Source organism: Pogona vitticeps, chromosome 4 (assembly GCF_051106095.1).
Source record: "Pogona vitticeps strain Pit_001003342236 chromosome 4, PviZW2.1, whole genome shotgun sequence".
Taxonomy (NCBI): Eukaryota; Metazoa; Chordata; class Lepidosauria; order Squamata; family Agamidae; genus Pogona; species Pogona vitticeps.
This window is the reverse complement of record NC_135786.1, coordinates 136,461,460-136,488,851: the sequence shown is the minus strand read 5'-3', so window position 1 is coordinate 136,488,851 and position 27,392 is coordinate 136,461,460. Positions and strand designations below refer to the sequence as shown.

Here is a 27,392-nt window from a genome sequence, read left to right as displayed (position 1 = left end):
CAGCCAACTCTCTCGACCTGAAGACCTTTTCTATATGCAAAAATACTCACTTTAAAGCAAGTGCCGATCCAGTGTGGCAATATTGGCTTTTTTCCCTGCCCCTTTAAAATCATCTTCCCTTTATTTTGCATCCTATTCCTTCACAATTCAACTTTCTATACTCCCTCTCACAATAGATGCTGTTTCATTTCACTGGTAAGGGCTGCCCTACAGTAGGGCATGGGCCTCCTTATATACACAGATCCATGAATCTCCATGGCAGATATTTTATCTTTGTACAAGGCCCCCAAATCGGAGACTGTATTTGGGCACATGTTGTTGACCAGTACAGAAGGAGTGCCAAATCCCTGTAATCAGTATCTGCAGTTTCATTTATCCGCTGCCTTAAAATAAAATAAAATAAATACATCTTCCGAAGGTGTATTACCAGGACTGGCCACTAGATAGAACCAGATACTATGCTATATTTAATAGAAATGCTCTCAGACTTCCCTGGAGGGAAGCAGTTTTCAGGTCAAATGGAGAAGCTGCAATTGGGGGTGGGCAGGAACCGGCAGGGAAGGCTCCCTTGCTAACAGGAAGGCAGGAAATGCTGTCCTTTGGCAAGACTGGGCCAGGATTCCCTCTGCACTGTGCACAGACATCAGAGAAACTGCAAGTAAGTGCTATACTATACTGAAAGGGAGGGGAGAGGAAGGGGGGAGAAGAGAGGGGGAAAAGGGGGAGAGGATTCTGTGGTGCTCCTGGCAGGGTTTCCCAGTACCCCACAATGCCATGATGAACACTTTGAGAAACACTGACTTTGTTCAGTGCCTGCAAGCCTGCAGAAGATAAGACAGAAAGTGGAACTTTCTTTTTTCTTTTTCTGGAACCCTAGGAGAAGCCCAGCAAAAACCATATCACCTTAAATACTAACAATTGTATTGTGGTACGAGCAGTTTTTATATTGTTTTGTAATGCCGCTCCCCATTCATTCCTATGGTTGCATTGCTTTCCATTCCCTGTTTCTAGACAACTCGGTGTAACAGGCCTGAGCCATCTGCTAGCAGGTTAGGCTTTTCCAGACTGAAACGTATACCCACAAGTTGGGGGGAGATAGGCCATGTTAGGCTAAAAAAAATCTGTGAAATTTTCAACCACATTGTCAATGGTTTCATTCAAATTTGTTTTCTTGTAAAAGGCTTGGACAGGAAAGTGGCCAAATGTTTTACCACATTGCTCAGCTTCTACAAGGGCTGGAGACTTATTTCCTTTTCAAAGGAAAGGAAAGAGAAAAACAAAGAAAACTTTAGAATTTAGGGAAACCCCAAAGCAAGGTGCACGTCAGGAGTCAGGTACACATCCAGGCAAAATCCTGGGAAATGGCATAGCTAGATGGCGGGGACTTGCAAAGAAGCCATGTGGGATGCATGGCTTGGATTTTGCTTTAATAACCAGAAAACAAAAAAAAAAATAAATCCCAAACCTGTGCTTGTTTCAGTTTGTATAACAAATAAAATGAAATTTAAAAAATAGGATTATGGCACCTTAAAGACTGACAGCTTTTGTAGATTGCAATCCAAATTCTTGGGCAAATGGAGCATAATAGTTAGGTTGCCAGTTTCTATACACAGAGTACAGTACATGGTATGAAAGTGAGGACTACAGGAAGGGGGTGACAAATTACATTTTGTGGTGTGTTCATTGTGCAAGCTGGAGGCATGCGAGTGTGCACCACAATCCTTGCATTTTCACTATGATATAATACTCATGTGTTCATTTATTTTATTTAAAATATTTTTTAACCTGCCTTTCTCCTTAAAAAGGACCCAGGACAACTTAAAAGTTAAAAGACAGCATTTGAGTTAGCAACAATGAGTATATAATACTAAAAGGATCAATAAATACAATACCAAAAAAACCCCATTCCAAAATATGTATATTCAGTGTAGTAAGGTACACCCCATTTTTAAAAAACCTACTCAGCAGCCATTCACTCAGGGACACTCTCGTGTTCCCACCCAAGCGAAGGTAATGCCACTGAGAGAAAGGCCTCCCCTGATGGTCATAATGCCCAAGCAGGCTCATAGAGGGAGGTGCAGTCTTTTAGACAGCTTGAACCCAAGCCATTTAGGGCTTTGTAGGTTAGAATCATCATGAAATTCTGCCCAAGAAGAGATCGGCAGCCAGTGGAGTTGCTGTAATGGGGGGAGGGGTTGCGTGATCCCTGTGTCTAGCCCCAGTCAGCCACCTGGTGGCTGCATTTTGGACCCACTGAAGTTTCTGAAACTTTACAGAGGCAGCCCCACATCGAGTGTGTTACAGTGATCCTGTGGGATGGAACTAAGGCATGTGTCACTATGGCCAAATCAGATCTCTCCAGGAGTGGGTCCACCTGGCGCACTAGTTTTTAACTGTGCAAATGCCCTCCTGGCCATGGCTGAAACCTGGGCATCGAGACTCAAAGATGAATCCAGGAGTACCCCCAGGCTGCACACCTGGGTTTTTTCAAAGGGAGCGCAACCCCATCCAGCACAGGCTGCATTCCTGTTCCTTGATTTGACTTTCAAGTGACCAGGAGCACCTCTGTTTTGTCTGGATTAAGTTTCAGTTTATTCACCTGTACCCAGTTCATTACTGACCCCAGACACTGTTCTAGAGCAAAATAGTTTCTTCAGATTTAGTTGGCACGGAGATATAGGGTTGCATATCATCTGCCTACTGATGACAGTGAATCCCAAAACTCTAAATCACATAGGATACAAAACAGAACCCTAAAGGACTCTGCAGGCCAGCAGTCAGGGTGTCAGAGAGGAGCCCCCCAGCACTACCTTGTGAGTTCTTTCCTCCAGAAAGGACCTGAGCCACTGTAAAACATGGCCTCCACATCCCATCCCAGAGAGACAGGCCGGGATACCATGGTCGATGGCATTGAAAGCTGCTGAGAGGTCCAGTAGAACCAACAGAGGCACACTCCCCATGTCCAGTTCCCGGTGTAGGTAATCCACCAAAGTGACCACAGCAGTCTTTGGTGTGTAGCTGAGGTCCAGAAAAGTGCCATAAAGACCATAAAGCGGTCTAAAATCATTTTAATAGTTGGGTGAACATCTGGTGGGCGGTTCCTTTTTATGAGTCCAAATGATAAAGATGCCATCAAAGTATAATAGATAAAGCCGAAGCTTTGGGCTGGCCACCCCAATGTCTCTGCCCACTCAAGGCCTCTCAGAATGGTCACCACGCTACCACACACTCTTGCTGCCACCAACCTTTCCTTTAAATGAAAAGGACAAGGGTTTCTTTCAAAACAAATAAAGTATTTATTGATTACAAGAAATAAAAGTAGTAAATCACAGGTATATAATCAAGATGTCAATCACTGTATCTCATTTAATCAATCACATAGACTTTCCCTCACTGACAACTATCACACCAGATCTCTCCAGATCTCACTCTCTCTCTAGCTCTGACTCAATCCCTTACACTTCACCCCCCTTTTTATACCAGCTCCTCCTCTTCAGTTCCACCCTCCGTCACACCATTGGCTGATGACTCACTGCCCAGCTGTGACGGACAGGTGAGGTCATGGCTGCCTGTTACAGATGCCATCAAAGTATAATAGATAAAGCCGAAGCTTTGGGCCACAGGAGCTGAGGAAGAGTTGTTCCAGGTTGGCCATGAAAGGGTATTTGCATACTGTGGCACCATACATGTGCTCAGAGATATGCTGTTGGGTTGGAGGTGTATGTTACTACCAAAAGTTGTGTGTGGGCACAAAGCCACAGAGTTCTGAATGAGGAGGTGTTATATTTACCGCTAAACTCTGTGCCTGGGAAACCTGTTGTACAGAGTGAACAAGACCACAAATCAGCATTGCTACTCTTTACCCCCCCCCCCAAAGTACATTAGAATAATGTTGTAACATGCTTTCCAGCTGAAGTGACCATGACGAAATCACTGATGATCTCCTGCACTTCAAAATGTATACAAATCATATTTTTTCACAGAGTCAACTGCCACACTCTTTTATACTCACTCTCTCACACTATTTCAATTTCTTCAGAATCAGAGGCAATTGTGTCCCAGGTGATCAAAATATTACAGTGGGAGGTAGCAACAGCTGTTAATGTGATAGCTAGAAGGAAAAATTACCAGTGTAATTGAAGATTCCCTAATGTTCTGCTCCCTGCCGAAGGGGGCACACCTTAAATGGAGCAGAGACACATGCCAGATGGTGCCGAAATGAGATTTAATTATGAAGGGCAATCAATGATAAAACAGGTTGACTAAATCCTGGAAAATTTGTCTCTGGTTAATTGTCTCACCTGAATAAATAGCAAAAGCTGTAGAACAGAAACACAAATTTCAGATTCCAGGCAGAACAAAGACGTACATCTTTCTGCAATACATTAGGAAAGCAGTTCCTTATATGAATGGGAGAATGTTTAAACCCTTCTTTTGTGTTTTTCATGCATTATTCAGAATACAGTTAATCTTAATATTGCTATAATACTCTTATATGTCATACTGAGCTTACAACACAGGACCAGACCAAGACATTTTGCTGATTGAGGTGGAGCAACAGTAGTGCCCTCCCTCCCACTCACTTAGCAAGACAAGGACATGGTAGCTAAATCTAACCGAGTTATCTTGGCTCCTGAAAGAGAAATTCCTACAACCATCTTTACCTGGAAGCTAAAACAGAATGACCAGAATCCTGTTGGCTGGCTGACTGGCTGGATAAACAAAAAAACAAAGCATTTCACAGAGCAATCATCAAGCAAATGACTGTACAACCATCATATTGGTACTTTTCCCCCAACAAGATTCTAGGCAATAATAAATGCACACTGTAATCAATCTTCTTATCAAAGAGAGTGGGAAGAGTCTTAGCTTTGCCCCTGAGGCTAAAGAGAAATTGAAAATCTTCTACACACATTTCTCACCGGCACTTTTTGTAGGGAGTCTAGAACCAATTTTCCCCATTACCAAAAGCACCTTCTAGCCCTTTGTGGAATGTTTCCTTCACTCTGAAAGAAACAGCATTTCCTGTGTGGGGTTGTGTGTTTGGTTCTCCTCCCCCCAAAAAATCATAGGGGCAGATTGGTAATAAATAGGGCGAGTCCTGGGCACATTCTGGTTGAGATGTGCTTCTCCCCCAACCTTTTTCTCCTTCTAGCCCACCCCTTTATGCCCCTTTAGTTAACTTTCCTTATCATTTTATACTGTCTTATCACTTGGTTTATCTGATTTTGATTGTGATTTGTATGTTGTACCTTCCATTTAAAGGCTTATAACTAGCATAAATTTATTCAATAATAATCAATGAATAACTGCTAGTTTGCTCCCCTTTCTTAATAGCAAATACTGTATCTGCTACATAGACTGTCTGCCTTAAAGTATGGCACACTCTGACCCAAGCAGTGTAAGAAGTGCTGCCGTGTCTCCCCCAAAATAAGATAGGGTCTTATATATTTATTTTTGCTCCCAAAAAGACGTTAGGGCTTATTTTCAGGGGATGTTTTATTTTTTTCATGTACAACCATCTACATTTATTCAAATACAGTCATGTCATCTTCTTCTGGTTGCTGCACAATGGCGGAGGGCGGCATTTCACTTAACTGGGGCTTATTTTGGGGGTAGGGCTTATATTACAAGCATCCTGAAAAATCATACTAGGGCTTATTTTCAGGTTAGGTCTTATTTTCAGGGAAACAGGGTATTTTTCCCAGCAGAGTACATCGGACTATCTGAGCTTATGGCTATGAAATAGAGGTTGTAACTCATGAGTCTTCTTATTGTGTAAGCCCTGACAACAGCAGTGCAGGACTTGGAACACCCATGAGCTGGCAGAGACTTCCATAACCACTCAGAGCCTAGAAAAGTTCCCTGAGTATCATATATTATGCAGGTAAAGTGATGCAGCATGTGAACAATAACAAGACCGGTGCAATTGCTTCAGCAGCTAGGTGGGTCTTGCTGCCTGGCAGTTCAAAAAATGTTTCTATTTCCCCTTGGCTCTCAGTTGCCATTTTATTTGGTCAGTTGGGTCATATTCAGATTCCACACATGCTTGTTTCCACAAACAACTGGCTTAGAAGCCATTTCAAACTCCTGCCCACCCTTGCCTGCTCCACCTCTGTGATATCACAAAACCAGGTTTTATGTTGCCAAGGTACTAACTTGGCAACCCTGAACATAGCCTGCCATGTAAGAGGAGATAGTCTTTCAGATATCCTGCTCCCGGACCATTTGGAACTTCTTATCAAAAACAAACAGAAAACAACAAAACAGCATCTTGGACTGACCCTGGAAACAAAATGGAAGCCAGTACAGCCAGTTTGAGACCTGTGGTATCTAGTCTCCAAAGTGCACGTCAGACTGCCAGTTTACAATTGTAGCTTCTGAACACTTTGCAAAGGCACTTTGACTGAAAGCACACTACATAGTCTAATTAGAAGGTACAGTAATTGAGACACGGACCAGGTCTCTGCTGTAAAAGAGTAGCAATCGGGCAACTCAGCATAGGAGGAAATCGCTGAGGGAGTTGCCTCAGGTAAGAAGGTTTTGAAGTTGTAGCTGTGTTATTCCAGACATCACCAACTCCCGGTCTGCAGCCCAGTGCTGATCCGTGGCCTTGGCCGGACTTGGCCATGGAGCCAGTTCTCCCGCCCCCCTGCATGCACTCCCCCCCCGCACAGCCCCTTTGCACATGTGTATGAGTGAATGTGTGCCCCTGCCCATTTGTGCATGCATGCAAGTGTGCACGTGTGCCATGCAAGCGCCCCCTGCCCCTTCACGCATGTGTGTGAGTGCGTGTGCACACCGCATGAGCACCCCATCCCTTCATGCATGTGTGTGAGTGTTTGTGCACACCGTGTGAATGCCCCGTCCCTTCACTCATGCACGTGGGTGTGTGTGCATGCATGCTGTGTGAGCGTCTCACACATGTGTGCAAGTGCTCGCGTGAGCGAGCACAGCCCCTTTGCACATGGACCCCGCCCCCCCAGTCCGCTTTCAAAAAGGTTGGGGACCACTGTGTTATTCTGTGTAAGCATTTCAATAAGAAACACTAAGCAAAGCAAAAGCAAAAAAAGATGTTGTGGCATGTTAACAATTAACTGCCATATTTATGTATTGTTTCAGCTAGTGTTTGGCTTTACATCATAGGCCTTGATACAGGAGGCCACACCAAAGTATAAGTCCCAGAAATTTGGAGCTGACCTAGAATTACAGAATCATAAAATAATGGAGTTGGAAAGGGCCTATAAGTCATTGAGTCCAATCCTCTGCTCAGAGGAACCCAAGTTATACTTATCTAACAGATAGTTGTCTAATTTTTTCTTGAATGCCTCCAGTATTTGAGTGCTCACCACAAGGTACCATATTTTTCGCTCCATAAGACGCACCTCTCCATAAGACGCACCAAATTTTTTGGAGAAGAAAACAGGGGAAAAAAATCTGTTTTCTTCTCCTAAAAATTGGTGAGCTTTATGGAGAGGTCTGTCTTATGGAACACAACCTAGGACCCTTTGGAGGCTCACCCAGACCCCCTGAAGGCAGAGGGGGCAAAATCACCACCTTCTGGGGCTCTTTTGAGGTTTGGAAAGCTTCAGAAGAGCCCCAGAAGGTGGCAATTTCGCCCCCTCTAGCCTGGTGGGGGGGCAGGGTGAGCCTCCAAAGGGTCCTAGAGTGTGTTCCAGGACCCTTTAAAGACTCACCCTGCCCCTCCGGGGGTCAGAGGGGGCAAAATCGCCACCTTCTGGGCTCTTTTAAGGCTTGGGAAGCTTCAAAAGAGCCCCAGAAGGTGGCGATTTTGCCCCCCCTGGACCCGTGGGGGGGTGGGGGTAGCGTGGCAAGGGTCCGAGGGGCCTTCCAGACCCTTGCCACGCTACCCCCCCACGGGGCCAGCATGGGCGAAATAGCGACCTTCCAGGACCTTTTGAGAAGCTTTCCAGCCTCTCAAAAGGTCCTGGGAGCTGGCGATTTCGCCTGCGCTGGCCCCGTGGGGGGGTAGCGTGGCAAGAGTCTGAGGGGGCCTTCCAGACCCTTGCCACGCTACTCCCACCCACCCCCACGGGGCCAGCATGGGCGAAATAGCGACCTTCCAGGACCTTTTGAGAAGCTTTCCAGCCTCTCAAAAGGTCCTGGGAGCTGGCGATTTTGCCAGGGCTGGCCCCGTGGGGGGGGGCAGCCTGGCAAGGGTCCTGGGAGGCTCCCTTGGACCCTTGCCACACTACCCCCAACCCCCCCACAGGGCCGGGGGGGGGGTAAAATCGCCAGCTTCTGGGAGTGTTTGGAGGCTCCCCAAGCCTCCAAACGCTCCCAGAACCTGGCGATTTCACCAGGGCTGGCCCCGTGGGGAGGTGGGGGCAGCCTGGCAAGGGTCCTGGGAGGCTCCCTTGGGCCCTTGCCACACTACCCCCACCCCCCCCACAGGGCCAAGGGGGGTAAAATCGCCAGCTTCTGGGAGTGTTTGGAGGCTCCCCAAGCCTCCAAACGCTCCCAGAACCTGGCGATTTCGCCAGGGCTAGCCCCGTGGGGAGGTGGGGGCAGCCTGGCAAGGGTCCTGGGAGGCTCCCTTGGACCCTTGCCACACTACCCCCAACCCCCCCACAGGGCCGGGGGGGTAAAATCGCCAGCTTCTGGGAGTGTTTGGAGGCTCCCCAAGCCTCCAAACGCTCCCAGAACCTGGCGATTTCACCAGGGCTGGCCCCGTGGGGAGGTGGGGGCAGCCTGGCAAGGGTCCTGGGAGGCTCCCTTGGGCCCTTGCCACACTACCCCCACCCCCCCACAGGGCCAAGGGGGGTAAAATCGCCAGCTTCTGGGAGTGTTTGGAGGCTCCCCAAGCCTCCAAACGCTCCCAGAACCTGGCGATTTCGCCAGGGCTAGCCCCGTGGGGAGGTGGGGGCAGCCTGGCAAGGGTCCTGGGAGGCTCCCTTGGACCCTTGCCATGCTACCCCCACCCCCCCACGGGGCCAGGGGGGGAAATCGCCAGGTTCTGGGAGTGTTTGGAGGCTCCCCAAGCCTCCAAACACTCCCAGAACCTGGCGATTTCGCCAGGGCTGGCCCCTGTGGGGAGGTGGAGGTAGCGTGGCAAGGGTCCTGGGAGGCTCCCTTGGACCCTTGCCACGCTACCCCCACCCCCCACGGGGCCAGGGGGGGTAAAATCGCCAGCTTCTGGGAGTGTTTTGAGGCTTGGGAAGCCTCAAAACACTCCCAGAAACTGGCAATTTTGCCGGTGGGAGGAGCTTCGCAAGGGTCTGAGTGAGCTTCCAGGACCCTTGCAATGTTCCCCCCACCTGGAAGCTGGCGATTTCGCCTGCGCAGGCCCCATGGAGGTGTGGGGGAGCATCGCAAGGGTCCTGGAAGGCTCCCTCGGACCCTTGCGACGCTCCCCCCCACGGGGCCAGTGGGGGCGAAGTCACCACCTTCGCACCATAAGACGCACAGACTTTCTACCCCCCTTTTGGAGGGGAAAAAAGTGCGTCTTATGATGCAAAAAATACGGTAAATTATTTCATTGTTATACTCCTCTAACAGAAAGTTTTTCCTGAAATTCAGCCGAAATCTGGTTTCCTGTAACTTGAGTCCATTATTAGGTATCCTGCACTCTGAATTATTGAGAACAGATCCCGCTCCTCCTCTGTATAACTTTTCAGGTATTTAAAGAGTGATATATAATCTTCCATCTTTTTCTCCCAAAGCTAAACATGCCAAATTTTTTCAGTCTTTCGTCCACCTGATCATACTTGTTGCCCTCCTCTGAACCTGTTCCAGTTTATCTATGATGCTATCTGTCTTAATTCAAACTTTTTTAATGATACGATCTGTCTTAATTCAAACAGATCTCTTTTCTTTGAGCTCAGCAGCCTTGCATTGACCAGAGTTGGTGATGTTAGACTATGGATGTGAAAAACTCTCCATCATAATTCCATTGCATTTCTCCAACTCTCATGTGCCATCATCTTTGTTTATATCATGCTATGAGATTTGGAGTAACATTATGCATATTTTGGCATGGATTTTTTCTAATGTATACACATTTAAATACTTTTGCCATAACTAATACATTTTGTTTTTCTCATTGACTGAGGCATTGTTATGGGCATTTTCCAGATAATACCTTTTTAATTGAATGATAAATGAAAGGAAAATTTGTTGTTGTCATGTGTCATCAAGTTGCCTGAGACCTATAGAGACCCGATAAATGTCCTCAGCAGCCATGCTTTGATCTTAGAAAATAAAGCCTGTGGCTTCATTTAGGGCACAGTTTCCCTGTTTTTTTAGGTGGTCACCACAGTTATTGTTGCAGTTATTTTTACCTTTATAATATCAAATATGGTGTACCTAGGGCTGTGTTATTTTGATCCTCTTGCCCCACAAATAGATAATAGATAATTTTAATCTGAACTGGAATTGCATGAAGGCTAGAATTCTTAGTTATTTCAGTATCCCTTTGGGTAGATTTTCCTTTCATGGATGCACATCACTCCTACCCCTTGAAATGAGACTCTCTTGCTGACTTCTCTCTGCTCCTCCATGTCCACTTTTGGAGGACTGACATCAGCTCTTTGAGGCCGACTCAAAGAGGGACTGAATGAGGCAAGCATGCCATGCATGCTGGGAACACTCAACCCCAAGATGGTGGCAGGATTGAGCATTGTTGCTACCGCTGCAGCAGTACCTTTCACTCCACCTGAGCCTCTTGCTCTTCTGGGTGCACCAATGGTGGCACAGTGAACGGAGAGGGGACCTGAGCAGGGAGATGCCTCTGGGCCCCACCTGCGTCATGGAGGAGGATGGCAAGAGGGGCAAGAAGGTGAGGGAAGAGAGCCAGGGAGGGGGGCCTGGGGCAGGGCCCATAGGGAAGGGGCTTATTTGGGCTTGAGGGGGAGGGGCTCTTTGGGAACTAGGAAACATGGAGGGAGGGTCATTTCCACACCCAAAAATGTAAACTAAATTTAAAATGTTTTGACATTTTTCTTCTTCTCAGTTTTTATCTTGTAGAGGTAGATTTACAGCCCCTCCTAATTGTAATATAGTGGGACGTGGTGGCGCTGTGGGCTAAACCGCAGAAGCCTGTGCTGCAGGGTCAGAAGACCATCAGTCGTAAGATCGAATCCACGCGATGGAGTGAGCGCCTGTCGCTTGTCCCAGCTCCCGCCAACCTAGCGGTTTGAAAGCATGCAAATGCAAGTAGATAAATAGGGACCACCTCGGTGGGAAGGTAACAGCGTTCCGTGTCTAAGTCGCACTGGCCATGTGACCACGGAAGATTGTCTTCGGACAAACGCTGGCTCTATGGCTTGGAAACGGGGATGAGCACCGCCCCCTAGAGTCGAACACGACTGGACAAAAATTGTCAAGAGGAACCTTTACCTTTACCTTTTACCTAATTGTAATATCACTATTTTAGGGTAGAGTTACATTCCCAAAAATGTATTTTAATGTGTTTACCCCTATTAAAAATGCCTTTTTTATGCAGGTGTGGCAGGGAGGTCGCAGGTAATTTAGCTATTATAAAAGGAGGTCACAAACTGAAAAAGGTTGGGAAACACTGCTTTAATTAATAGATCTTACTCGTCTGTCACCATTTTCTGGCACTGACATCTTGTGGTTAATCTTGGTACTGCATCTCCAAACCAATCGGGCCCTGTGCCTCAGGAATCATAACTGTTCAGAATTTTCTTATGTACAGAAATTCAGTCCTACACCTAGACTGCAAAGCGCTGGCATTTTTCAGTTCTCCTGGCTAAGCAAGGCATGCTAGAACCCTGCCATTTCTACGTTATCCTCATTTAAACCGTTAAATCATTGGAGTTGACCAGCAACCCCTCCCACACCAATACATACATTGGCTGGCCTCAAATGAAACAGTCCCCCCCCCCCCGCAATAAACTCCCGGTGTAGCAAGGAGCTTTGTTATCAGATGGCAGTTCATGAAGAAAGGAGATGTGACTAAACCCTTCAGTTTTATTTGGTCATTTCTTGGTCATGCATCCATTTAATTTCTGCATCTCTCTCTCCCCCGCCCAGGTTTCTGAGGGCAGAAATCAAACGGACACTGTTTGTGACGGGATAGTTTCACCTTAGTTTTTATTAGAATTTTGAAAATAGAAGATAAAGTGAATTTGGTGGATTTGCTTATCCTTGTTTCCGATAGGGACAGACTGGGACATTTTGTTGCCTGAAATGAAAGAAAGGATGCCCCTCCCCACTCCATGTACAAAAGGACACTTCCTTTGACACTGATGAAGAGACAGTAGCCCCTGCTGAACCTAAGGCCCACAGGCAAGCTGAGGGGATGCAGAAGATGCCATCTGGCACACACACTGCTTTGCCTGCATATATTTCACTACCCCTTGTTTCCTTCCCAGGATGTGCTGCCTAATGTTAGGTCAAGCTCTGATTGGCACCATCAACAGTCATTTCCCACATCATCTCATAGCTTTTGCCCTTGTGCTTAGCAACCTTTCCTCAGATTCAGGCATTCTTTATTATTGATGCACAGAAGTACAGACATAGATAAGACATCCTTTTTATAGGGAATAGATGTTGTACAACAGCCTAATTCAGCATTCCATAAGCCAACGTGAAAACTGTTATTGTGTATTGCACTAAACTATTTGAATAACATTTTGATGTTTAATTTATTGCTATTTATTGCATTCAGCATGTCTCAATCAACCAGACATTTTCCAGGAAAAAGCCAACAACAATAGGAGAATGTGAGTTTCAGTTTCCGACCCTGTGCTACTTTGATGGAGCAAGAGCAGTCACTGCTCTTAACCAGTTTATTTATTTAATATTATTTATTTTATGTATTTATTTATTTATTGCATTTATATGCCGCCCATCTAGACATAGTCTACTCTGGGCGGCTCACAATTTAGAAGATAAAAACAATTTAAAATATACAGTTTTACATTAAAATAAAATGATATAAAATGTAATATAAATTTACGATTTTAACAGTTAATTTAAAGCAAAGAGTCCCAAGATGGCAAGAATAAAAGAAGAAAAATAAGAATGACTTAATTGACTGAAGGGAAGGCCTGCTTGAATAGCCAAGTTTTCAGCTGGCTTTTGAAAATGCCCAGCGAGGGTGCCAGCCGAATTTCAGTGGGGAGGGTGTTCCACAGCCGAGGGGCCACCGCCGAGAAGGCCCGATTTCTTGTTTTTTCCTTCCGGGCCTCCCTCGGCGTCAGACCCCTCAGCTGTCCCTGCTGGCTGTGTCGGGTGATTCGGGTAGTTCTGGGTGGGAGAAGACGATCTGCCAGGTATTGAGGTCCCAAACCGTTTAGGGCTATATATGTAATCATTAACACTTTGAAGTCAACGCGGAAACGGACGGGCAACCAGTGCAAAGCAGCCAGAGTGGGGGAGATATGTTGGTGTTTTCTCACCCCACTAAGAAGCCTGGCTGCCGCATTCTGGACCATCTGAAGTTTCCGCATCAGCCTCAAAGGTAGCCCCACGTAGAGTGCATTACAATGGTCTAATCTTGAGATTACGAGCGCGTGGACTAGAGTAGTGAGGCTCCCCCCATCAAGATAGGGTCGCAGCTGGGCAATCCGCCATAGATTTATTTATTTGTGGCAATCCGCCATAGATTTATTTATTTGTTTGTTTGTTTATATCCCGCCTGTCTGGTCTTACGACCACTCTAGGCGGCTTCCAAATGCATACATAAAACGACATATAAATATAACACAAAGAAATTATTACTTCAAATAATAAATTATTCAAGATGGGAAAAAAGTAAAGAAAAGAAAGAAGAAAGAATCAAATATTAACTGGAAGGAAGGCCTGCATGAACATCCATGTTTTTAATTGGTTTTTAAAGATACCCAGCAAAGGGGCCGCACGAATCACCAGAGGGAGATGGGTTTTTGGCGCTCTTGTTTTTTAAATGCACCTCACAAGCCACTGTGAGACATATAAGGGAAAAAAGGCTAAATATAAACAACAAACAGCAGACACATCATTGCTATTAAAATCAATTAAATTATTGAAAAAGAGTAGAGAATTAACACTGCAGTCATGCATTCAAGGAACTGTCAGGTAACAGGCACAGAAATAAAGGTAATATTAGTATCAATGTAACACTCTCAAAACAACTAAAGCTTTATAAATTTGAATCCTTTCCCAAGTCTGCAACTTTGTTCAGCTCCTGTGGAAAGTTAATACCCATTAGCCAAAATCCAGTTGTGTGAGTTATACCTGATGAATCAGAGCATGTCACCAGTGGAGCAGAGGAGAAGTAATTAAAGACTTGGTCCTTTTGTTCAACGGTTTGTGTGACTTGTAGATAATCTGTTTTATTGCATGCAAGCTGTGGGAACTGTAGGACAAAAGGAGGAAGTCTTTAATTAGTTTAAATCTTCAGCATCTGATGACAGGAGGGATAGAGAAAGATTTTTAGTAATTAAATATTTTTCGTTCTGTATCAGACTTTCATGGCTTACATGCAAAGAAATTGATTAGTCGTAAATTGAGCAAACCATTCACCAAAGAAGGAAGTGTTTCATTATACAAAATATCTCTATCATCGTCGTTCCATCACTGTAACTAACACAACAGGATTTTTTTCATTAACTATTTCTGTAAACCAGCATCGAGAAATGAGTCACTAGCTACACTATAATCAGATTATCATGTATCTAAAATTAACCATTGCCTGGGTAATATATATTTATTTAATTAATTTTATTTATTTGTATTTAAAATATTTTTTTCCTGCCTTTCTCCTTAAAAAGGACCCAAAGCAGTTTAGATGATTAAATGACAATATTTAAAGCTAATAACATTGAGTATAAAAATACAGTACCAAAAAGGATCAAACAGATATCATACTAAAAAGCATAAACAACACTAAAACACATTAAAAGCAGTAAGGTACAAGGTAAAGGTAAAGGTTCCCCTTGACAATTCGTCCAGTCATGTCCAACTGTAGTGGCAGGTACTCATCCTCGTTTCCAAGCCATAGAGCCAGAATTTGTCTGTAGACAGTTTCCGTGGTCACGTGGCCAGCGTGACTAGACATGGAATGCCATTACCTTGCCACCATAGTGGTACATATTTATCTACTCGCTATTTACATACTTTCAAACTGCTAGGTTGGCAGAAGCTGGGACTAGCGATGGGAGCTCACTCTGTTGCATGGATTCAAACTGCTAATCTTACAACCTTGTAGCCCAGAGGCTCTGCATTATAACCCACAGCGCCACCATGTCCCATTAAGGTACAAAGGTCAATTTAAAACCCCTATGAAAGATTTGACAGAATTTTAAGTGTCTACCAAAGAAATCTATCCCAATAGTGGGAGATAATTGGAAACCTGAGTCCAAAGCTGCAGGTATTTTTCCCCAGCAGTTACTAGGTAAATCATATTTGCAATCTTCAGCATGCAAAGCCAATGCCTATCACTCAGATTATCTTCTTCCTTAATTCCATCTCCTGGAAACAGAAACCAACCCATGGAACATTGCAGGGAATCCAAGAGCATGCAGTCACAATGCCAATGTTCTGTGGGCTCTAAGGTCAGAGGATTCCAAAGATGCTCCAAGAGTCAGTTGGAGATTCAGAGTCAGAGAGAATTCCCTAGCCTCCACAACTTCAGGGAAAAAGGAAGGAGCTTTGTGAAAATATAGTGAGGGGAAGAGAAGATCTATAGTATGAGAAGTATGAGGAGCTAATGATAGAGAAGGGTGTAAATAGTGATTCCATGAAAAGAAGAGCCTCTCCTAAATTTCAGCAGATTCTAGTTTAGGTGGGGAGAGAAAGCCTTTCAATGATCAACTAAGAAGATAAAAATCTGAAAACCGATTATCCATCCTTTCCAGCTCCCCCCAGCATTTGATCCATGCCTTGGACAGCAAAGTAGAATGATGGGGGAGAAGACTCCCCATATTGATTTTTAATGCTGATAGAAAATTTGTAATCCCTGAGTCCATCCGAGGTTGAGGGAGATCCCCCTTACACACATGCCAATAAGCTGATACCTAAGCAGAGATCCTTTATATGCTCCTTTTAAGGCCTGGACAAATTATGTAGCTGAAGAAAGATGAGAGGATGGGGCTAGTAGTAGTAAGACAGACAAGTGGAAAGGGTTGCAAATATTAGGGATCTTTAGATCAGGTTGATGTGGTTACAGAGTTGATCAGATGATACACGAGCATTATAAATTTTGAATACTCCAAAGCTCCATGTGCAACAGAATCCCCACTTTAAATTGATGGCAGAAAGAATAGGACTAGCATGCTCCCTTCCTCACATATTTTTACTTATATTTTATATTTAACTGAATAAAGTCCTGTCAAGTCATTTCAGAGTTATGCTAAGCCTTCCCAGGGTTTTCTAGGTACAATGTACTGAGAGAGCTTTACCAGTCCTTCCTTCTGGTGATACTCTGGGACTATGATGCTAGTTCAAGGCTGCACAGGCTGGCTGCTATCTCAGGAGACACAGTGGGGAATTAAGCTACCAGTCCCCAACTGCATGACCCACTGAAATATGTAAAACCTGAATAATTCTTCATTTGTTGATGGGCTCATTTCAGGTATTGTGTTCCTTTTCTACCTTTGTTCCTACATGTTTTATGATACTGTGGTTCAAAAAGCACCTACCTTTCTAAACTAAAGAGCTAAAAAGTGTGTCATTGTGCTGACCCAATGTCAGCATGGATCGTCCTTTGGCTGCCACCTGGTCCTTATGAATACACAGTGGAAGAACAGATTTAAGGAACTCGATTTGGTGGACAGAGTGCCTGAAGAACTTTGGATAGAGGCTCGCAACATTGTACAGGAGGCAGCAACAAAAAACATCCCAAAGAAAAGGAAATGCAAGAAAGCAAAGTGGCTGTCCAACGAGGCCTTAGAAATAGCAGAGAGGAGAAGGGAAACAAAAAGTTACAGAAAATTGAATGCAGACTTCCAAAGAATACTAAGGAGAGACAAGAGGGCCTTCTTAAATGAACAATGTAAAGAAATAGAGGAAAATAACAGAAAAGGAAAAACCAGAGATCTGTTCAGGAAAATTGGAGATATTAGAGGAACATTTGGTGCAAAGATGGACATGATAAAGGACCAAAATGGGAGGGACCTCACAGAAGCAGAAGACATCAAGAAGAGCTGGCAAGAATACAGAGAGAAATTATATCAGAAAGATTTGGATATCCCGGACAACCCAGATAATGTAGTTGCTGACCTTGAGCCAGACATCCTGGAAGTGAAGTGGACCTTAGAAAGCTTGGCTAACAACAAGGCCAGTGGAGGTGATGACATTCCAGTTGAATTATTTAAAATCTTAAAAGATGATGCTGTTAAGGTGCTACATTCAATATGCCAGCAAGTTCAGAAAACGCAACATTGGCCAGAGGACTGGAAAAGATCAGTCTACATCCCAATACCAAAGAAGGGCAGTGCCAAAGAACGCTCCAACTACCGTACAGTTGCACTCATTTCACACGCTAGCAAGGTTATGCTCAAAATACTACAAGGTAGGCTTCAGCAGTATGTTGACTGAGAACTCCCCGAAGTACAAGCTGGATTCCGAAGGGGCAGAGGAACTAGAGACCAAATTGCTAACATGTGCTAGATTATGGAGAAAGCCAGAGAGTTCCAGAAAAACATCTACTTCTGCTTCATTGACTATACAAAAGCCTTTGACTGTGTGGACCACAGCAAACTATGGCAAGTCCTTAAAGAAATGGGAGTGCCTGACCATCTTATCTATCTCCTGAGAAACCTATACGTGGGACAGAAAGCAACAGCTAGAATTGGATATGGAACAACTGATTGGTTCAAAATTGGGAAAGGAATACGACAAGGCTGTATATTGTCCCCCTGCTTATTCAACTTATATACAGAATACATCATGCGAAAGGCTGGACTGGAGGAATCCCAAACCGGAATTAAGATTGCCAGAAGAAATATAAACAACCTCCGATATGCAGATGATACCACTCTGATGGCAGAAAGTGAGGAAGAATTGAGAAACCTTGTAATGAGGGTGAAAGAGGAGAGTGCAAAAAATGGTCTGAAGCTCAACATCAAAAAAACTAAGATCATGGCCACTTGTCCCATCACCTCCTGGCAAATAGAAGGGGAAGATATGGAGGCAGTTACGGATTTTACTTTCTTGGGCTCCATGATCACTGCAGATGGAGCTAGCAGCCACGAAATTAAGACACCTGCTTCTTGGGAAGAAAGCGATGATAAACCTTGATAGCATCTTAAAAAGCAGAGACATCACCTTGCCAACAAAACTCCATATAGTCAAAGCTATGGTTTTCCCTGTAGTGATGTATGGAAGTGAGAGCTGGACCATAAAGAAAGCTGACCACCGAAGAATTAATGCTTTTGAATTGTGGTGCTAGAGGGGGCTCTTGAGAGTCCCCTGGACTGCAAGGAGAACAAACCTATCAATTCTAAAGGAAATCAAGCCTGAGTGCTCACTGGAAGGACAGATCCTGAAGCTGAGGCTCCAATACTTTGGCCATCTCATGAGAAGAGAAGACTCCTTGGAAAAGACCCTGATGTTGGGAAGGTGTGAGGGCAAGAGGAGAAGGGGACGACAGAGGATGAGATGGTTGGACAGTGTCACCAAAGCAACCAACATGAATCTGAATTTGACACAACTCCGGGAGGCAGTGGAAGATAGGAGGGCCTGGCGTGCTCTGGTCCATGGGGTCATGAAGAGTCGGACACGACTAAACGAAACAAAACGATAGAGCGAAAAATACTGTATGTCAGGGATAATTTGAGTTGTGAATGCTGCCTGTCATGTAACTAAGGGGACATCATCCCTTAGTGTTATATCAGCCTTCTGGTGCAGTGGTTAGGCTGCAGTACTGTGGCCAAAACTCTGCTCACAACCCAAGGTTCAATCTCAGGTAGCTGGCTCAAGGTTCACTCGGCCTTCCAGCTTTCCAAGGTAAGTAATTTGATTACCCAGCTTGCAATGTGTAGCCTGCGCAATTAACTTGTAAACCACCCAGTGAGTGTTTTAAGTACTGTGGGGCAGTATATAAGCAGGAGACTTTGTTTAAGTCTTTGCTTAGTGGGGCCTTAAGGCTGCAACCCATGCCTACTTACTTTGGAGTAAGCAGCAATGAACATCGGGAAATGTGCTTCTGAATAAATATGAGTTGAGACTGAGTTGTAATTGGACTTCATGAGTAAGTCGTGTTCTAACAAGTGCCCAAATTACCCATTCAGGTTTTAAATGGTATGTTTCGGTTTATTCGATAGCATAAAAGCTGCTATTGGAAAAGTATCGTGAACTTGTTCTCAGACTCTCCTGTTCAATTATATACCTTTAAAAGAAACTGGCATTTCTTTTAAAGTTATATAATTGGGCTGGCCCCTCTCTCTGCCTTTGGCCAGGCCACATGTATGCCATAGCAGCCTTCCAAAGGCAACATGGAAAAAGGAAGGAAGAAGTTATTTCCCCAGCAGTTAAAGTGCCCTTGCCTGCTCCCATGCAGCTGACACTTACCACAGGGAAACAGCTCGGGAGCTATTCACAATCTTGGAAGAAGACTATGGTCATATGATTTCTGCCTGTTGACGGCTAACATGGCTCTGTGTTTCCTTTCTTTCTTTTCCTTCTCCAGGGTATGTCTTGACAGTTGGGCTGTTCAGTTTTGCTGCTTGTTACCTGCATGGACGTCTGCCCAGTGAGCAAAGCGTGAACCTTCTGATGTGGCTTTTGCAGCTTCTAGGCTTGGTCTTTGGTGTTTATTTTGGCGTTGCTATCCCCCAGGAGGCCTATGTGGTAATAGCTACTATGCTCTGTTCAAAAATCCCTCCGTATCTTCTTCAAATAGTCTGCTACCGTATTTTTTGCTCCATAAGACGCAGCTCTGCATAAGAGGCACCTAATTTTTAGGGGAGCAAAACAGGAAAAATATATTCTGGCAATTTCGGTGTGCTAGGCCTGCGGGGGTGGTGGAAGATGGCTGGGAAGGGTCTTTCCCTTTCCATATCCTTCCCAGCCATCTTCCACCACTACCCCCGCGGGCCTAGCAGGCTGAAATCACCATCTTCCCTTCCCAGCCGTCTTCCACCCCACCCCTATGGGCCTGGCAGGCTGAAATCACCATCTTCCCTTCCCATACCCTTCCCAACCAGCTCCCCCTCCCCTCCTCGGACCTAGCAGGCCGATATCGCCATCTTCCCTTCCCAGCCATCTTCCACCATCCCCCCCCCCATGGGCCTAGCAGGCCGAAATCGCCACCTTCCCTTCCCAGCCGTCTTCCACCACCACCACCCCCGTGGGCCTAGCAGGCTAAAATCGCCATCTTCCCTTCCCAGACCCTTCGCAGCCATCTTCCACCCCACCCCAGCCCCGTGGGCCTAGCAGGCCATGTTATGTTCCTAAGACTCAGTAGCAGATTTAGGTGTATATTTCAGTGCCTTCTAAATTTTGACTGGCAAAGTCCTGGCTGTCCTGCCCCAATGACGGCCCTGGGAAACTGCATTTCAATCCATTAAAAAAAAGCCCACTACAGTCCACGTAGTGTTAAAAGGAAATTGACTTTGACAAGATCTCCTTCTCCATTATTTACAGAGAAACATCTGAGAATGAGGAAGGCTCAGGAGCAGCTGAGATGCTCCACAGACCTGGTGAGATAAAAATCTGTTAGAAGTTTCACATGAAATCATATTTGAAGCTCAGCTTAAATTTATAAAATACAACCCACATTGCAAAGTTTTAAGTGGCAAGCCTGCCATCTCCAATGCTGAACTTATGAGGCATTTATTGCATCATCTTCAGGAATCTTCCCACCATATTTTTCCCAGGTTCTGCTGCAAAGAGAAACATGGGTTAGGGTTCCAGGCAGACATCATGTCAAAAATTCCACAGACTGTCTCTGAGTCTAAGGACCAAGGAGTATTATCTATAACTTCAAGGCCCTTTCAACCTATGAGTATAACAGGAGCATAAAAGCATAGGACAATGCCCTATAATAAGTCAGATCACTGATTCACCTAACCTAGTAGAGCAGCAATTCTCCAGAGAATTATTCTTCTCTAGTCCTACTTAGAGATTTTTAATAGTCTCTTGTGGTCTCTCATCCCATTACAGACTGTGCCTAACTTTACTTCTGGAATCAGATGAAATGAGATGTCCACAAGGTGGAATGTAACAAATCTAGCAGTCACATCAGTCACAGAAAAGGCTTTCCACCAAATTCCCTCCCTGCTTTTTGTTCAAAAATGCTGCATTTAGCACAGCTGCATTAATTGTCCAAATGTAGAATGGCTGCTGCTTTGTTTAAAAATTGTTTTAAACTTATTTGCACCTTATTGAACAATAAGCCTGCCCATTGATCCTTGCTTTCTGTGTCCTTCTCAAAGGGAAAAAAGTGCTAGAGATATTTTGCACAACTTGCAGAGACCTTCTGGTTGGGAATAGCTCTCTCTTTTACTTGAGCTGCAGATATCGAATCTCAGATATATTTTGCAAGTAAATAACTACAAAAATAATCAGCTTCTGTAATAGGCTATATTTTGAGTAGAGATGGGTGTGTTTGTATTCGTATATGAATGCGAATCCCCCCCACAGGTGGACATAACAAGGGTCCAGTCCCCTGGGACCGGACTGTCCATGTCCACTCACTGTCCGCTGCTGCTGCAGGTATCATGAGTTCAGCTGAAGAAAATCTGGAATCAGAGGGGTTAATTACAGCTGAGGGAAATGCTGGGCATTTAGTATCACAGGCAGCTGAATCACTGCCAGACTCTCCTCTTCCACTAGCCAGAGTGACAGATAAGCTTCGGCAGAGACTCACAACATGGAGGTCTGAGGCTGGCATGAATGCTTCTCACAGGAACATCAGGTCGACCAGCCCTGAGTTTTAACAGGATGGAATGTTTTCTAGGAATTAGATTATTGTTGCTGCTATATTCCAAGCCTCTGTACCCAGAGGCTTGGAGGTTCATGGAAGCAACAAGTTAATTCTCTGGTTCGTGTTGTGTCCACACATCTGCTTATCTTGAACCTTGCTCTCTTGACCCTTGGCTTTTGGACTCTGACTTCTGACTATGGTTTGTGTTTTGGCTTTGACAGTTTGGCATCTGTTTTGTATCTCCCGGACTTCTGACCTTGCACTGGCTTATTGGACTTTCACCTGCTGAATCCCCTAGGAACGTGACAGCGGGCACCTGGTCAGCCAGCCACTCTTCGACCTGGCCGAGAAGCTTGTCCCACCTCCTGCCAGGAGTGGCTATATTATGTCCGCCGGTGTGTGTGTGGGGGGGGTTATATGAATACCCCCATGTCTAATTTTGAGTTACAAAGTTGCAGTGAAAGTGCAGGAAGTAATCATGTTTATTTTTTTAAGTGCAGTGGATCACATTTTCGAGTTACCAAAGTTACTTTGAAGGAACATTTCAAGTTATTATTAGAAAGATCATGCCCCTCTTTTATCAACAACCTATGAAGCAATGCAATGGGTCTCCTACCATCTGTTGCCGAATACAGGAGCCAAAGACCAGAGAGCAAAGGTGGATAAAATGACCTCCCTTTGACTACTGGAAAAACAGGCGGGCCACCAGTAAGGAGGCCCATATTAAAATAAGCGCCGGAGAAAGGCCAGGGACAATCTGCTCTGCAGAAGGAGGAAGGTGAAAAGGTGTGGATTCTTCCACTTTGAGAATAATAGAACTCTTGAAGAGGATCACATGCACGTGAGCTGTTTTGCCTCTCCATCACTTCTCCCCTCGGTTCTTGGTTTTTGTGTGTCTCTGAACTGTCCACTGCAACTCATTGATAATGGTAAATTTTCTTCCTTTCCTCACCATGTCAATAGAGTGTTGCTAGGTAACGGATGGTGTTGCATTTGACATAGAATCCCCACTCCACCTGGAATTCCATGTTCAGCTGTATATGATTTGAATAGGACTTGTCTACGTACTCGTTGAAAAGCCTTGTTTTTCTTCTTGGGATTGCGGAAAATGAAGGATGACCCTTTTTTGGCTTCTGCCCAATAAAACCCCTCTTCTTCCCTATGAAAATCAAATCCTGCTCTTCTATCCAATTCACACACCTCTCTTGTTCTTTAGTCAAACCCACACCCTCCTCTTCCCTTTCTGCCCACACCATGCTTCCTGCTTCTCCCACTCTTTCAAGAGAAGATTAATCTTCCCCCATCTACTAGGTGAGGTAACTTTTCATGGATTTCAAAGATCCTCTAGTGCAGGGGTCCACAGCCCCTTGTCCATGGCCCAGTGCTGGTCTATGGCCTTGGCAGGATTTCCTTCCCCCCTGCATGCACAGCCCACCCACTTGCAAGTGCCCCCGCCCATCAACGCATGCACGAGTGTGCACCCCGCCCACCCATGAGCACAGCCTGCCTGCCGATGTATGCACATGAGCACACCCCACCCACCCATGAGTGCGGGGAGTGCCCTGCCTCCCTGTGCATGGACCCTGCCCATCCAGCCAGTCTGTAGTTCAGAAAAGGTTGGGGACCACTGCTCTAGTGGGCTGCTTTTCTTTTTATGGGAATTCATGAAACAGTCCTATCCAAAATGAGATCAGTTTTTTTCAGCAGAAGCATAATAATATTCACTGGTCACTCATTTGATATGATGGGGCGGAGTTCTTGATCTTAAAAGTATCAAAAGCTAGTTTTAAAAGCCTGCCTTGTTTACAGCAGGGGTCATCAATCCCTGGTCCGTGGCCCACTGCCGGTCTGCGGGCTGGCTGGAACTGGGCCGTGGACACGGATCTCCACACCCCCCACTCGGGGGGCGTGTCACCCTTGTAGGTGGGCGTGTCTCACTTGCTCGTGGTAACCATTCCCCCAATGCCCCTTGTGGAGCAGCCCGCATGGGAATTACCGCCGGCCGGCCGTGGGGCTCAGCACCGCCCCACCCAGGGCAAGTGGATGGGCAGGACTGCGCGCCAGCGATCCTACTGCTTCCTCCCTGGTCAACCCTTCCCAGGAAGAGGTGGGCCGGGCCAGATCGCATGGGATGCTGCTGCTTGTCCGCAGAACTTCTGTCTTCTGGGGCTTCCTGTCCAAGCCTTGCTCCCACCCTTGAGGTGGCAGCGTGGCCACCCATCCATGCTGAAGTGAGGCTGGGCCGCCACTGCCCCGAAGAAGGAAGGAAGGATGGACCAATGGGCGGGCGGGCGTACGGGCAAGTGAGTGACACAGGTGCGGAAGGTGGAGATAAGCCCCATCCCTGTGTCACTGTCCCTGGGAGGAGGAGCCCAGTGCACCCCCGCCCCATTGCTCTGGGACCCTTGGCAAAGCAGGAAGAAGAGGCGAGGGGGAATCCCTGCATGCCAGTCCGATCCTGTGCCCGCCTCCCATTCCGCGCCATCGCCTCCCCTCCGCTGTCCCTGGGCAGCCCTTCCATCCACAGGCTGCGCCACGTCGGCCCTGCTGGGAGAGAGCCCAGCTCGGGCAGGGAGGGGTGGCAGCAGGGGCCCCCTTTCGGAGCTTGGAGGTTGCCGGAGGCTGGTAGCGCTGGCCTCTTGGGACCTTGGCCAGGCAAGAGGCCGCCCAGCACACAGGGCGGGCGGCCAAGGGCGCAGCTCGGCAGGGCATCCCCGCTGCTACTACGACTATTACTACTCCTGAGATGGTGCAAGGCAGGATCTGTGTTCTGGATTTAAAAGCTCCCTGGGTCTGGCCTGGAAAGGTAGGCTGGGCACCCCGGTTGCCTTTGGCAGCAGCCAACAAACTGCGGCAGGCATGCCTGGCACAAGCCACCAGGTCTTAATTAGCCCTCCTCCTCCTCCTCCTCCCCCCCCAATTAAGAGGCCGATGGGATGGGCTGAGGGGGGCAGGAGGAGGAGGAGACCCAGCCACCCCTGGAAAAGGATCCCCCCACCCTGTCCCCACCCCAGAACTGTGCAAGGATTTGTATGGACATGGAGGAAGGTGCGCCTTGATGGCTGCAGGCTGGCAGGGAAGGGGGAGTGGAGGACACCTGCACGCTGGCACACATTAGAGGGTCAGTTCCTTCTCCCTACCCCTTCAAAAAGCAGGGGAGAAAAGTTGGTCCCCAGGAGGCTGAGGTGGCTTGGGACCAGTAACGAGCTGGTTTTAAAAAAAGTTTTGGGTGGCTTTTGTTTTGGGGGGGGGATAGAGGGTCGGTGTTTTGTTTTTTGGTGGGGTTTTTTTGCAGTCCCAGCATGGGACTTGCTCTGTTTACGTATTTTTATTTTTATTTTGGTATTTTTTACCATAACCCCCCCCCCGCTTGGGAACAATAAGAATTAAAGTTAATAAAATGTGGCCTTAATTAATCCAACACCTGTGTCTTGCCTCTTTATTCTGGGGTGGGGACAAAGGGCACAATACATGTAATGTGTTTGATTCATAGCTATCCTCCAACAACCTACTGCATAACCCCACGCACAGACATCTCCCTCACACCCCCATTCACAGATGCCAGTGGCAGCAGCCCCCCCACCTTGAAAGAATGGCCTTCAACAAAACCGGTCCCTGGCATTAAAAAGGTTGGGGACCAGTGGTTTACAGGACAGTCCAATGAGCATAATACAGTGGTGCCTCGCTTAATGAGCGCACCGTTTAACGACGAATCCGCATAGCGATGAGGTTTTTGTGATTGCAAAAGCAATTGCATAACAATGTTTTCAAAGGGTAAACATTGCTTTGTGATGATCGGTAAGCGTTTTGTTTACCGATCATCACATAACGATGTTTTAAAAAACAGCTGATCGGCGGCTCCAAAATGGCCACCAGCTAAACAAAATGGCCGCCTGCAGTGTTTTCGCACCCTTTCCTCGCTTACCGGGCAGCGAAAATGGCGGCCAGATGGAGGATTTCCGCATAGCAGTGAGTTTTTCCCCCAAAGGAATGCATTAAACGTGTTTTAATGCATTCCTAAGGGTTTTTTTTTCTCGCATAGTGACAAATCCGGATAGCGACGATTTTTTTGGAACGGATTATTGTCGCTATGCAGGGCACCACTGTATAGACCTATTGCTTTAAAATAACAAATGCGTCTGGATATGATAATATTATTAGGAGGTATATTTTGACCAGAAATAACGTGACCCCTGCTGGGCTTACCTCAAAAAATTCTTTAACATGGATGTTCCGTAATGAAAGAAAAAGGTGTTTATTTTTATATTAATGACGTTTTCTCTTTTTTCTTTTCCCCTACCCACCTCTACCTCTCTACAGGCAAGATTTCCCCCTAACCATATTCCATCCCATTATCTCCTAGGCATGACTTTCAAAGATGATTTCCACCCAAGATCCTTGCCCTCAGGCCTCTCCCTCCTGTATTGAAAAAAACATGGCAACTAAGGAAGGCATTGAGATCCTTGTTTCTTCCTTCCCTTCCTTTCTTTCTCCCTCACTTCTTGTCTCCTTTTGAGAGTATGCATTGTTGCTGTGGGATATTATTGTTGTAAGAGATAGACTATGAGTGACCACCCTCCAAATAGATATAGATTCATTCAATTCAGTTTGAAGCATGTTGAATTTATTGTTGTTTTGACTTATTTACAGTTCCTTTATTAAAGAAATTATTCATACTGTATTTTGTATTTATAAATTATATTTATTATTTTATTATATTCAAAATATCAAAGTCTCCTATTTAAAGTACATTAAAGTATTTTAATTAAAGTATATTTAAATTAAAGTTCATTAAAGTATCCTTAATCCTTTCTCTATGTATATTTAAAATGGTCTGTCATTAAAAGTATGATTAAATTAGTCAAACGTATATATGATCTATGGATTTCCAACTTGAAGATCAGGACCCCCAAGGGGGTCACAAAATGTTTTATGAGCAGTCACCACAGTTATTGTTAGTTGAAATTATTTTTATGTTTATTATATTAAATATGCTATACCCAGAGCTGTTTTATTTTAATCCTCTTGGCCCACAAATAGATAATTTTAATCTGAACTGGAATTGCAGTAAACCTGGAGTTCTTGGTTATTTCTGTATCCATTTGGGTGGATTGTCCTTTTATGCATGCACATCATTCCTACCTCTTCCAAAAGAGTTTCCATTGCTCATTTCTCTCTGCTCCTTCGTCTCTGCCTTTGGAAGACTGATGTCAGCTCTTTGAATGGGAGTGTTAGCTTGGTTCAAAGAGGCCTGAATGAGGCAAATGAGCAGTGAATGCTGGGAACAATGACACCCAAGATGGTGGCAAGATTCAAAGGTTGTTGCTGTAGCAGTGGTACCTTTTAGTCCACCTGAGTCTCTTGCTCTTCCAGATGCACCAATAGAGGCACAGTGTAGAGACACAGTGAAGGGAGAAGGGACCTGGGTAGGGAGACACTCTCTGGCTCCACCTGAGTCATGGAGGAGGATGGCAAGAGGGGCAAGAAGGTGAGGGAAGAGAGCCAGGGAGGGGGGGCCTGGGGCAGGGCCCATAGGGGAGGGGCTTATTTGGGCTTG

General features: G+C 45.7%; 1 long non-coding RNA gene across 1 annotated transcript; it reads left to right on the top strand.

Moving 5' to 3' along the window:
• The first annotated feature begins 486 nt into the window (after positions 1-486).
• LOC140706817 (uncharacterized) lies at positions 487-26,849 on the top strand. Its single transcript, XR_012086693.2, has 4 exons — positions 487-658; positions 19,598-19,758; positions 20,554-20,609; positions 22,057-26,849. It is a non-coding gene; the product is annotated as an uncharacterized LOC140706817 (long non-coding RNA).
• Positions 26,850-27,392: the final 543 nt, after the last annotated feature.